The 12,569-nt window shown below is 40.1% G+C and overlaps 1 protein-coding gene across 8 annotated transcripts in view; it reads left to right on the top strand.

Annotated features, from left to right (window-relative positions):
- The first annotated feature begins 9,904 nt into the window (after positions 1–9,904).
- PNPLA7 (patatin like domain 7, lysophospholipase) overlaps positions 9,905–12,569 on the top strand; it is a 265,796-nt gene continuing 263,131 nt past the window's right edge. For 7 of the 8 annotated variants that reach the window (XR_011923221.1, XM_072429361.1, XM_072429360.1 and 4 more), the window contains exon 1: positions 9,905–10,011. The gene's annotated coding sequence lies outside the window, so the exon portion shown is untranslated. The remainder of the gene's footprint in view (positions 10,012–12,569) is intronic. The other variant, XM_072429359.1, reaches the window with a different exon arrangement.

Below are 12,569 nucleotides of genomic sequence, written 5' to 3'. Positions count from 1 at the left end.
GGCTCTGCTGTTTCTCATTATAATTGCCTAAACAACCCTGATTCATTTTGTTATATCTCTGGCAGTTTCACCATTCCCAGTCAAAGGGTGAACATCAGCACATTTGTAGAGCAAGCCTATTTGGCATATTTCAAAGTTAAGTTACTATTACTTTTGTATAGTGAAAACTTCAGGATATAACAAGAAAAACAAATGTAACAAAGAGTATCCTAGTCTACCATCGGCTATACCCCCAGTGGGTATTCAGATGAAATCCCAGTGCCAGTTTTTGTTACACTATCCTCTCTTGAAGAACATGATTATGGTGATGAACTATGTGACAACATTGATGAAGAGTTTGTAATTAAAAAAGGACTCGTAGGGGATTTAAGCAACACGAGTTGAGTGATTTGGCACGTGATTTGGGACTATCGAAGAAGGCTTCAGAACTCCTGGCATCAAGACTGCGTGAGAAAAACTTACTTGAAAAAGGAACGAAGGTATCATACTTTCGAACCAGAGAAATTGCATTTCTGCAGTTCTTTAGAACTGACAGTGGCTTTGTGTATTGCCATAACATACCTGGTTTAATGGAGGAATTTGTAATTCCAATCTATAGCTCAACTGAATGGCAACTATTCATCGATAGCTCAAAGCGGAGCTTAAAGCGTGTCCTCCTTCACAACGGCAATATATTTGGGTCTGTCCCAATTGGCCATTCAGTTTCTCTTCGTGAAGAATATGCAGACATAAAGAGAGTCGTTGAGTTGTTGCAACATCACCAACACAATTGGGTCATCTGCTTTGACCTTAAAATGGTATGCTTCCTTCTTGGTCAGCAACGCGGATAAACCAAGTATCCCTGGTATCTTTGCATGTGGGATAACAGAGCCCGTGAGAGGCATTCGGTGGAAAGGAATTGGCCTCCAAGATCTGCCCTACAACTAGGTGATCCAAACATTCTACATGAGCCACTTGTTGATAGAAAGAATAAATATATTCCCGCCTCTGCACATAAAACTGGGTCTGATAAAGCAGTTCAATAAAGCTTTGCCAACTGAAGGAGACTTTCTCAAGTACCTCATTTTGGCATTTCCTAGTCTGTCATTTGAAAAAATAAGAAAAAATAAAGGCCAGTGTGTTTGATGGTCCACAGATTCAGTAGCTCATCAAAGATGAACATTTCATCAGGACAATGTCAGAAGTCAAAAAGAATGCTTAGGTATCATTCAAAGCCATTGTCAAGGACCTTCTTGGAAACACACGAGCAAATAATTACACAGAAATTGTCCAGAAACAGTCCAAAAACGTATTCCAAGGTCAGGGTCAGGCAGAAAACAGGCAGAGTCCAAAAACGAAGGCAAGGTTCGGTACAAAGCAGAGCAAACAGACAAAACACCTTAGCACTGAGAGTAACGCAGGTAAACCAGAGATTGCTCAGGCAACTTCCTGTAATGGGAGGTGCCTTTAAATACCTGCAGGACATGAGCCATAGGCTGTAGAAAACATAGGGCGTGTGTGTGTTACCTTCACCCACGCCAGCTCACACACCAGAGCAAGTCTCAGCATGAAAGAAACACTGACATGGAACATAGGTAGTGGGTTACCTGAGAGATAGGACCCGGCGCCCGTGCCTGCGATTAGGAGCAGCGGCCTGCAATGCTAACAGTTGCAATATGGGCATCAAGGTGCATTTTCTGCATAGCCATCTTTCTAACTTCCCGGAAATCCTTGGTGCAGTCAGTGTTGAGGAAGGTGAACAATTCCACCAAGATTTGAAGGTCATGGAAGGACAGTATCAGGGTAGATGGGATGTACATATGATGGCCGACTATTGATGGAGCATCCAGCATGATTGTCCTAACATTGAACACTCCAGGAAAAGCTTTAAGCGTAAATGTTTACCTTAACTGCTTATCCGATTAATTTTCAAATGTTTTACTGTAAAAAAAAATGTCATAGAGTAAAAAAAAAATCCTTTGTATGAACAAAAGAACTTGAAATAAACAGTATATTCAAGGTATTATTTCTTTATTTTTTCATTGTATGTAAAATTTGTATGTTTTTTGACAAAAATGGAGGGTACCCTGTATTGTAAAACTGGATGTGATAGTTTTTGCTGGGGTCATTTCCTGGATTTGCCACTAAAAATGAGTAAAAAACAAGTGTAAAATCTAACTCAACAAATAATGCGTTCCCCACTGTATTTACTGTGTCAAGTTCCATTTAGGGCTTCTGCAACATTTTATTTCCACATTACTGGTGAATGATCTCCTTTTATTCACTTTAGAAGAAACAGCCAGAGACAAGATGGTTGTTTTTTTTATTTATTTTTGCAGAGGATTATAAGTACATACCAAATAATACAACATTAGTACAGAAAATGTTTTTTACCAAACATGTGAGGTTCATCTCTATACAAAGTTCCATACTGAAAGGTAATACAGAAAAATACCAAGGGTTCATTATTACATATTCGTGGGTCCACGTGGGTTGTCAAGTAAACGGTTGGCATATCATGCAGTTTGATCGATTGTAGAAATAATACTTTTCTTGGTGTGTGTTGAATGGACACATCAAAAAATCTATAAACATGTGATTCCTTCCCGATGGATGCATTCACCCACTCCATTTGGAAAACAAGCCATAATTTATCTCTAGATAAAGGGAGGGTAAGTGGTTGCGGGTTTGTCAAACTATGCAATATAGTTTTCTTAGCTACTAAAGATATAATAGACAGAAATCTTTAACATCCTTTGGTAATTCACCTCCCTTGCTGGGTCAACTCTCCAAAAAAAGCTTTTCCAAGTGTTAAAGGCAAAAAATTCACCAAATATGGCAGAGCATAAGAGACTACTGTCCTAAAAATATCTAATCCTAGGGCAATTCTGCAACATATGGTATAGATCCACTTCCATTGCACCGCATTTCAAACAACTTGGTGAAGGGTTAAGTCCCATCTGATAAGAACTCAGGGGAAATATCGTCATATTATTACAATATCAACCCCCCAGCGGTATTCCCCAGTGTGACTCAGGTAGGATTTTACTTTCAAAAAGCGTCATTCCCGAGTCCCATTCGGGGCCGCAAAAAACATAAAAAAACCCACTTACCTTGTTCCTTCGGCATTCCACGGCGTTTTCTGGGGTTCCCCGGGGACGTCGATGCATACGCCGGTGCGGGCGGGAGGCGCAGTGGGAAATTCAAAAAAAAATTTGTATTGGATTTAATAACAAAATACCTGTTTGAATGCAATACAAAGAAATCTTTATATAATATATATATATTTATATTATATATATATTATATATGCTACTGTACAGTTATATTACAGGTTTTAGTATTTTCTGCACCCTTGTTTTACCAGATTTTTTTCTTTTATTTAAAGTTTATTATTATATTTATTAAATTTATTAAATATTGAATATATTTTGGTGAGGTATGCCTAGGAATTATAGACCTGCTGTAATGCGCCTGGGCACACAAACCACAGCCAACTCCAAGAAACCCTTAGTCAAGCTTTATTATCGTCATAAAACAAGGCAAGGGTTATTCACAGATGATCAGTCCGATAAACATGGTACAGAAGGGTATGGCAAAGCCAGGTCAGGAACAATCTGAGGTCAGGGCAGGCAGCAGGCAAGAGTAGTCACAAACAATCCAAGGTCAGGGCAGGCGGAGTTCAGGCAGAATCAGGTATCAGACCAGGTTGCTATTGGTAACAACACAACAGGTTAATATGAACCAACACAGAGAACGCACCCAAGCACATTGTGCACACAGAGGCTTATAGCGGGCAATGGCACCATTTGATTGGAGGATAACCGAATCCCAAACTATGTCCTGCCCCGCAACCATGGTAGAGCGCACCTCTTCCCACAGCACCCCTGGACGTGCCCTACTTTGCACACCTGCAGGAGTGCTGAGAAGAAGACTTTCTCTGTTCATGTCCATAGGGATGCTGGGGATGTCGCCTGGCCGAACAGTAGTTCAGCTAGAACGGATCCCTCCGCCAGCAGGGAGAGACATGCTGTGAACGGGGCAGCAGCCTCGGCCATGCTGCCTGCTTCAGGGGCATGTCCCTCGTCGGCTGTGATCCCCAGAGACGCCTTGGGCTCGCTGGAAATGTAAGTTCCTTACACCTGCAATGTAAAATAAATTTTCATACAAAAAAATGAAACACTTTTTGCATGAAAATACGGACAGAATTAGAAGGTCATTTTTCTGTACATAGCAGAGGGCATTCCTTACCATGTTCCATGAAAGTGTATCTGTTGGAGATTTGTCTGGAACTTGTGTGGTCCATCCACTCAACCCAGAGCGTCTAATCTTGTAATCCAAATTCACTTTCACAAATTCACTTCTGATGCCACATTTTGAAAATAAGAGCAGGCAGACACAAGAGAGTGAGTAAGGGCCAAGGGTTGAGACAGAAAGGCATAGATATTTTACTTTTAAAAATTAAGAGAGGAAGGAAAAAAATAAGTAAAGGTGTAAGGAGGCTGCACTGATGGCCCTTACTGATATGAAATTTGCAGCCAGTGACACCCTCAGCACCCTGTAGTCCATTATTTAAAAATGACATTCTTGCTGTTTCTGATTGTTTTACCTGATAAAGGCACAGCCTTACAAGCAGAAAAAAGTAACAAATGCTCTGTCACAAGTTTTTTTTTGGGGTGGGAATTGTTATTTTCAGGAAAAGCAGGCAGACTTGCTCTTTATCTTGGTAGTAGAATTTTCCCCCTCCATTTGTTACTGCCTACCTATACCCCTGCCTTTTAGAATGGTGACAGCTTATGGTCACAAGATTTTCCTGCAGCTACACCTCCAGTGCTTTGACTTGCTGAATGCCTAGAAGGAGATAGATTATGATAAGTAAAAATTATTTGGAGTTGTTGGTCTGTCACGAGATAACAACATACCAAAAGTGAATATTATTATGCGATTACCCTTTACCTCTTTATTAATCTAGAAACTGCTCCATAACCGATATCTCCTTGAAGTAGTGGGAAATCTGCTTGTGAAATATGTTGAGGCTCTATTTAAATATATGTCAAAATGAACCACTGACCTTGTTATTTTTCCAAAATCACGCTTTTATACGTTTTTGTTGATATATATTAAAAGTTTTGATGTTTTAACTATACTTCTGCCACTTTAATCTTTTACGTTTAACCTCACCTGCAAGTGAGGACTTTCTGACACTTAGGCTTTAGTTTTGGTTTATAATGGCAAAACGGATGCATTTCAGAAATGCTTGTTTTTTTGAGCAGCCCAAACATTGCACCAACATCATAGAATAAAGAAAAATATATATGTATTAGTTTTCTCCAGGTCTAAATAGTTTAAAGGTTACTCGTACAATAGAGGATGTTAATGTGGACCTTTGATCACATTTTTTGCATTTTATAGTGTATATGATGTAAAAAACGTTGCCTAGTGAGATCAGCACCGTTTTATTTTTGTACATTCTCCAGAAGGTGTGTCACCTTATCTTGCGATTGTGCAATGCAAGACTGGGTGATGTAGGTAGAAGAACCATGAAGAAGATGGTGATGCCTGGTGTCGAGTCCACACTGGGAAGAAGAAGGAAGACAGGATGGTGTGAGACTGACGCAAATAGGATTGTGGAGGGATTATTGGCTTTAGGCTCAGCAATAATGGGTTGCAGTCTTAGTGCACTGATAATATCCCCCCGAGCGTTCTAATTCTGTCAGTTTTTTGATGCAAAAAGTGATCCTATTTTTTTTTTTGCATAGAAATTTTTGTTTATATTGTGGGCCTGTAATTCTTAGGATTAACTCCCTGGTATAATAATTTTATTTATTTATTATGTTATAGTTATAATATAATACATAATTATAAATCATAATTATAAAAAATAATGAAATAATAGACCACATCAATGTAATTTATCAAAAAAATAAAATATTTACATTTTTAGTAGACATCCCGGGTGTGGTAGATTTTGAAGCAGGGTGCTACACAAAGTCCAACATCAGAGTCAAGACTTAGAGAACCTGGTTCTTTGCGTTTCTTCCTTCCTCTGTCATCGGTCTTTGAGCAGCAAACCACGCACATCCTTGTAGGTGCTGCCTTTTTCTGGGTTGGTGGGATGTATTCAATGAAGTGACGACCTGTCAGGCGTTCTGGGTTGACAACGGTGGAAGCACGTTGTTCAGGTCTATTCATAGCCACTGACGGTGTTTGGTGGTTCTTGACTATGGATTTGGAAACTTGCAAAATTAAGTCTGAATGATTCACAGGCCTCTGACTATTTTTTTTGTACAGAATGTAGGCATTCCATAGGCACTGCTCAACTAGGTGCCTGAAAATCTTTTTGTAGTACTTCCTTTGCTGTTTCCCCATAGCTGGGTAGAATGTCATTGCTTGGTCAGCTCTATTGACACCTCCCATGGTGTTGTTGTAGTTATTCACCACCTGTGGCTTCATCACTTCTTTCCCATGTTTTTTGTGTATTATTATTATTATTATTATTATTATTATTAAACAGGATTTATATAGCGCCAACATATTACGCAGCGCTGTACATTAAATAGGGATTGCAAATGACAGACTAATACAGACAGTGATACAGGAGGTGTACCAGAAGGGTGGAGGTATCATGGACAGTACACATCAGGCACACATCTTTCTTGTCACGCCATCTCAGGGCCATCATCTTTCCTTTCTGCAAGGCAACAATTTCTCCTGTTTTCAGCTTCCCTTTTTGCAAACAGTGATGGCAGGTCGCGCCAGTTAGCCCTAAGGGTTCCAGATGTAGACAGATGAGGATTCGCACAGCATATACGTTTTCACGCCAAATCGTGCTCTCTTTGACACAATGTACTGCACCCAGCTGATCCTCCCCTTGCAAGCCATTAGACCAGGGGTCCTCAAACTACAGCCCGCGGGACGAATACGGCCCCCTGAAGTTGTCCATCCGGCCCGCCGGCTGCTGAGGCTGCTTCTCCTGCCTGAGTTCTGGCTGCCTGCCATCTGCACTCCAGGGAACCCGGTCACTTGACACCACTGTTGCCGGGGTAACGCTGGAGCTGTCGGGCTGAAGCCATCAGGCAGAGAAGGTATGAGCAAAGCAGAGACTCTCTGCTGCCTTCATTCCCTGCTCACTGGTGCACAAATGTACATGATCAATGTACATTTGTAAATAGTATAAACATACTATGCACATTGATCATGTACACATGTGCTGCAGTGTGATCCATGTATGAAGGCAGCAGTGAGTGACAGGTAGCAGACACTGACAAAGTTTTTTTAGCAGCCCTTTTTTAATTAATAAAAAGTGTGGGGTAGTGTTGGGTGTAGGGTCGGGTGTATAAAAAGAAGCAAATTAATGAATTGCTTGAGATTATTCATTTGCATGGAAAATGCAAGATAAATTTGCATTTTCAATACACACAGTGAAAATTCAAATTTATCTGTGCATTTTCCAATGCACATAGGAATTGAGGAATAATCTCAAGCAATTTTAAAGCCAAAGTAAACGCCACTTTTTTTTTAATGATCGGCAAGTGTGCTGTGCATATAGTATTGTTCTTTCATGTTTTTTATACAATAAATACGTTTTGTGCAGTGTGCATAAGAATCTTCTCCTGTTTTTTTTCAAACTATAGTATGGCCCCCCGACAGTCTGAGGGACCGTGAACCGGCCCCCTGTTTAAAAAGTTTGAGGACCCCTGCATTAGACTTTCGTCAATGCTGACATCTCTTTCTGGCACATAGGTTTGCTGGAAATTTTGTAGAATCATCTGAGACACTTTCCAAATTTTCTTCAGTTTTGGTGCACGATGGGTAGTCTCATCAAATTAGTAGCAGTATTCTGGTATGACTGTGCCAAAGAATGGAGTGGCAATCATTTTATTCTTGGACCAGTACCATTTCTGAATGGGTTTGCCAACAACTTCCTGCAGGATCACCAAGCCCAAAAACAGCCAAATGTCATCCTTGGTCACAGGTTCCCACTTTCTGCTTTTTGAAAACCTCTGGTGCAAACACAGAGCAGCATACATGTTGGCATTAAAAAAAAACAACTTCAGGTATGCCAGGGGGTCGTCGCATTCAGCCTCAATTTTCATCCCAGGTGCACCTGTGAATGGAAATCTTCGCGGTGCTGCCTGGTCCGCATCAAGGTCAATGGAGCACCATGTGCGCACAGCACTGACCTCAGGTTCAGAATCGTCGCTCACTTTCCCTGTCTGTTGACAAATTTCCTGGTGAATCACTATCGCCCGATTCCACAAGGGACTCCAAATTGCTATCGCTGATTTATAATTCCTCCAAAACAGCGCTTGCGCCGGCGAGATACCTTTTGGATGCCATGTGGTCCCCAGCAATCAGTCAGGAACAATCAAGGTCAAAGACAAAGTGATGAAATGATACATTCAGGAAGTGATTTATAAGCCATCAAAAGGTCAGATCAAGGTCAGGGCTAATAGTGGTCAAAATGTAAATCAGGGCACTGGGCAATGATGCTTGGTACTCTAAAATGTGTTTTTATACTTTTATTATGTATTTTTATGTGTTTTTTATTGTAAAAAATATCAAAAGCAGATTACATAGTCCCCACCCTGCTCACTCCACTGAAACCACCAACAAAGCTGGTCGTATCACCCGGAGGCTGCGAGCGTCACATTCTCCGGGTGATGCGAGCAGCTATAGTAAATTCCAGCGGTGATGCCAGCGGGATGCAAGCAGCGGCGTGGCTGGGACCCGGGCGGCATTTAAAAGCAGATTACTTAGTAATCTGCTTTAAAATTTCCCGCCCGGCAACGCCCCGGCATTATAGCGGGATTGTCCGATTGCTGCTGGAGCTCAGGCCAGAGGGGCTCCCAAAGTTACCCCGAGTATGACTCGGGGTTACAGCTTTTGCAAGTTTTTTCTACCCAAGTCACACTCGGGTTTACCGCTAGGGTTAGAGTTTCTAAACTCTGCAACCTCACCGTCCTTGACAACTCACCATTCCCCCTCTCTGATCATAACCTCATCACTTTCAACCTATCAAACCCTTGCCCTCCCTTGCCACATCCCAGACTTGGGTCCTCTCCTCCTGTATCACTGTCTGTATTAGTCTGTCATTTGCAATCCCTATTTAATGTACAGCGCTGCGCAATATGTTGGCGCTTTATAAATCCTGTTTAATAATAATAATAATAAAAAGGGGGGGGGGGGTTAAGATCTATTAACTAATAAATAAATAGTTCAGATTATATACATGGATATTAGTGAGGTGAAGGAGAGACAGGGCACCAAAAGAGAACTGTGCATAGCTATAAACTTCCCTGCAACCTCTATTTGCAGCTGCTCCTGCAGCAATTGTGAGAATTTACGATTTGGATCTGGTGGAATAGATTGCATTAGCAATAACATCAATTTTGTTTAGCATAGAGTCCCCAGCTTCCTTTGCCCCTTTTTTCGAATAACTTACGGATAAGTCTTGAAAAATCTAGAAAGTAGTGTTAACAATAAAAACCTCAAATATATCAGCACACTAAGCGCTCCATTTATAAAATATCCCCGTCAATTATTCTGAAATTCGCTGACAAATGGTCCAATATCTCTAAATTTCTCATTTCAGTTCCTTTTAAAACAATGACTCATTCTGCCAGCTAGTGGCTAATCCCAAAAGTGCACAGATGTTACATTGGGGAATGTTATCTGTATAAACGAAAGTTTTGAACAAAAACAGCGAATTGTCAGTGGAAACATTTATGGCATGTCTCCAGCACGCAATATTCTAACACATTGTTAGTTATGCGATCAATACCAATGTTCACATCACAGCTGCCCACTACACTCCCTAGCACCGCCTCTCACGTGTACACATCTCTCACAACCTAATATGTGCGCGTGTTGTGTCACGTGGTACACGAGGAACAGGAAGTGCTAACATCTAGAGGGCGCCATATGATTGGCCAAATATTCAGTCCTACTAGAAGATACCAGAGCCAGAGGTTACGTTACAGCTTGATAAGCGTGGAAAGCTACACAGGGCCCAAGACACTATAACAGCTGGTAAGTGGCCTTTGTGTACTCACGGCTGTCTCGCAACCTCACTTCTGAGTACTGGTAGAGCTATGTGTACATCTAATATACGTTGTGCCCTGCACAACATTGATACTGCAGTGTCTGAGTATACCCGGGTCTGTGCATTATACCCTATACACTGATAATATTATACTAGGGTCTGTGGATTGTACTCTTTACACTGATATTAATATACTCAGGTCTTTATAATATACTCTTTACTCTGATAATAATATATTCAGGTCTGTGTATTATACACTTTACACTGATATTATTATACTTGGGTCTGTGTATTAGACACCATTCATATATATTACTATACTTGGGTCTGTGTTATATACCCCATACACTATTATTATACTTGGGTCTGTGTATTATACACCACACACTATTATTTTTGTATCTGTGTATTATACACTATACACTGTAAAAAATCTAATCAGATCTCAGTCTTATACCACATAAACTGATATTAATATACTTGGGTCTGTGTATTACACCCCACAAACTGATATTTACCTTGGGTCTGTGTATTAAACTCTATACACTGATATTAGTATACCTGGGTCTGTGTATTATACTCTTTACACTGATATTCTTATACTCAGGTCTGTGTATTATACCCCATACACTGATATTAATATACCCGGGTCTGTGTATTCTACTCCACAAACTGATAATATTATAACCAGGTCTGTGTATTATAGAACACAAACTGATAATAATATACTCAGTTCTGTGTGTTATGCTCCATAAACTGATAATATTTTACTTGGGTCTATGTAATATACACCATACACTGATATTATATCTGGGTCTGTGTATTATACTCTATACACTGATATTAATAAACCCTGTTTTGTGTTATACTTGGGTATATTTTTGTTTCCATTGCACAGTAATAATGTGGAGTTTGGACACTTTGACAAATACTACCCGGTGACAGTGATGTGTAGTGTTCCTTCTGGATGATGAAGTAGTAATACAATTCAGTTTGGAATGTGGAAAGTTGTTCATGTCCAGAAATAATTTGGTTGCTGATTGTTGCTGTCAGAATTATAATTAGCAAATGGTTGGGGAGTAATTTGAGTGCACCTCAGCATTTCTCTTCTGGCGTACACTTTACACATTACCCAGTAATACACCAGCCATACACTGTCCTAACTATTCTTTTGCCTGGATGTAGTACCTGTGCTGGAATCCTTCAATACTGATCTCATGTCCTTTGTGTAATATTCAGGATGTCACATGACTGGCTGTATTTGTTCCTCAGAAGGCTATTAAGCACTCTTGTTAGGCCAAAGATCAGTGATTATGTGATTTATCAGCCAGTTAGTGAGCTGTAATCTGCCTGTTGACTTATTTGTTTCTAGTAAACCTAAGATTTTTTTCTGAATGATCTCATACACAGTTAAAGGGAGTCAACTGTGTGAGATACAATAAAACCTCCCTCTTTAGAGATTATTTGGAAGTGTCAGTTTCTCTTTTTGGAATGAGAAGGCAAACTCTTAAAGCAGAACAAGAGGCTGACAACCCTTCTTGTAAGAGTGCTGCTTTCAGATTTCAATACCAAACATGCAAATTTTTCTGTACCGTCTCTGTAATGCTGAAAAACTCTACAGCTTGATTTTGTTATATTGCTACTTTTTACCTTTTAGAAAAACAAATCTATAATGGTATTTATTGATATATCTGTCTGAAGAACTGTTCAAAAACACATTTATAGTGTATGTTAAACCTAGCAGCTGAATTCTCCTGTTTGCGCCTTTTTTGGTTCCATCAGTACATTAAGTGCAAATACAAGCCTATTTGACCAAAAAGAGCAATTTCCAGTAGGCACCTGGAAGTGGTAAATTCAATGGTATTTGGGCAAAACAGCAGTGCCTGGAGAAATCCACATTTAAACAGTTAAATATGTCTCTGGGCAAACTTTATACAACCTCTATTTCCCTCACTCACTCTGCTATTGACCATTCACAAACTTTTGCTACTAAAAAGACCCTTTCTTAGACTAAAGACTGGTAATTTACACCTTCAGTCTGGGCTCATCCCCTCGTTACCATGACATCATACTGTCTCTGAGTTCCTTAGGATTTTGTAGGTTGATTGTTGGTTGATGCAGCGGTAAGGGTCCATGTAAGCAAGTACGTGTATGTACAGTACACCAAACACCTAAAAATGACTTGTCACCTAACATGTCATGTAAACTATAAGGTAAGGTAATTATTTCCTTTTGTGGAAGATAGTGGTCACTAGGCCAAAGAGGGGGAACTTCTTTACTGGAGAAGCAAATAATAGGAATAACATTATCTCTTTTCCCCTACCCCCAACTGTCCCTGTGCCACACTTTTTATTTATTGAATTTCAGTTCAATGCTGGAGGCTCAACATTTTGTATGGTTGTTATCTAGAGAGATCAGAATTACATACAGGGTGCCTAGAAACACCTACTTACCAGATCGACAACCACTAATTTTTTTACTGTTTGCATCAGCATTGAAGGTTCCTGAGAGGAGTGAAGAGGAAGGGTGCTGTGATGTCTTAAAG

This window comes from Pyxicephalus adspersus, chromosome Z (assembly GCF_032062135.1).
Source record: "Pyxicephalus adspersus chromosome Z, UCB_Pads_2.0, whole genome shotgun sequence".
NCBI classification, from domain to species: Eukaryota; Metazoa; Chordata; class Amphibia; order Anura; family Pyxicephalidae; genus Pyxicephalus; species Pyxicephalus adspersus.
Note: the sequence above shows the minus strand (reverse complement) of the source record. Positions and strands in the feature narration are given on the sequence as shown.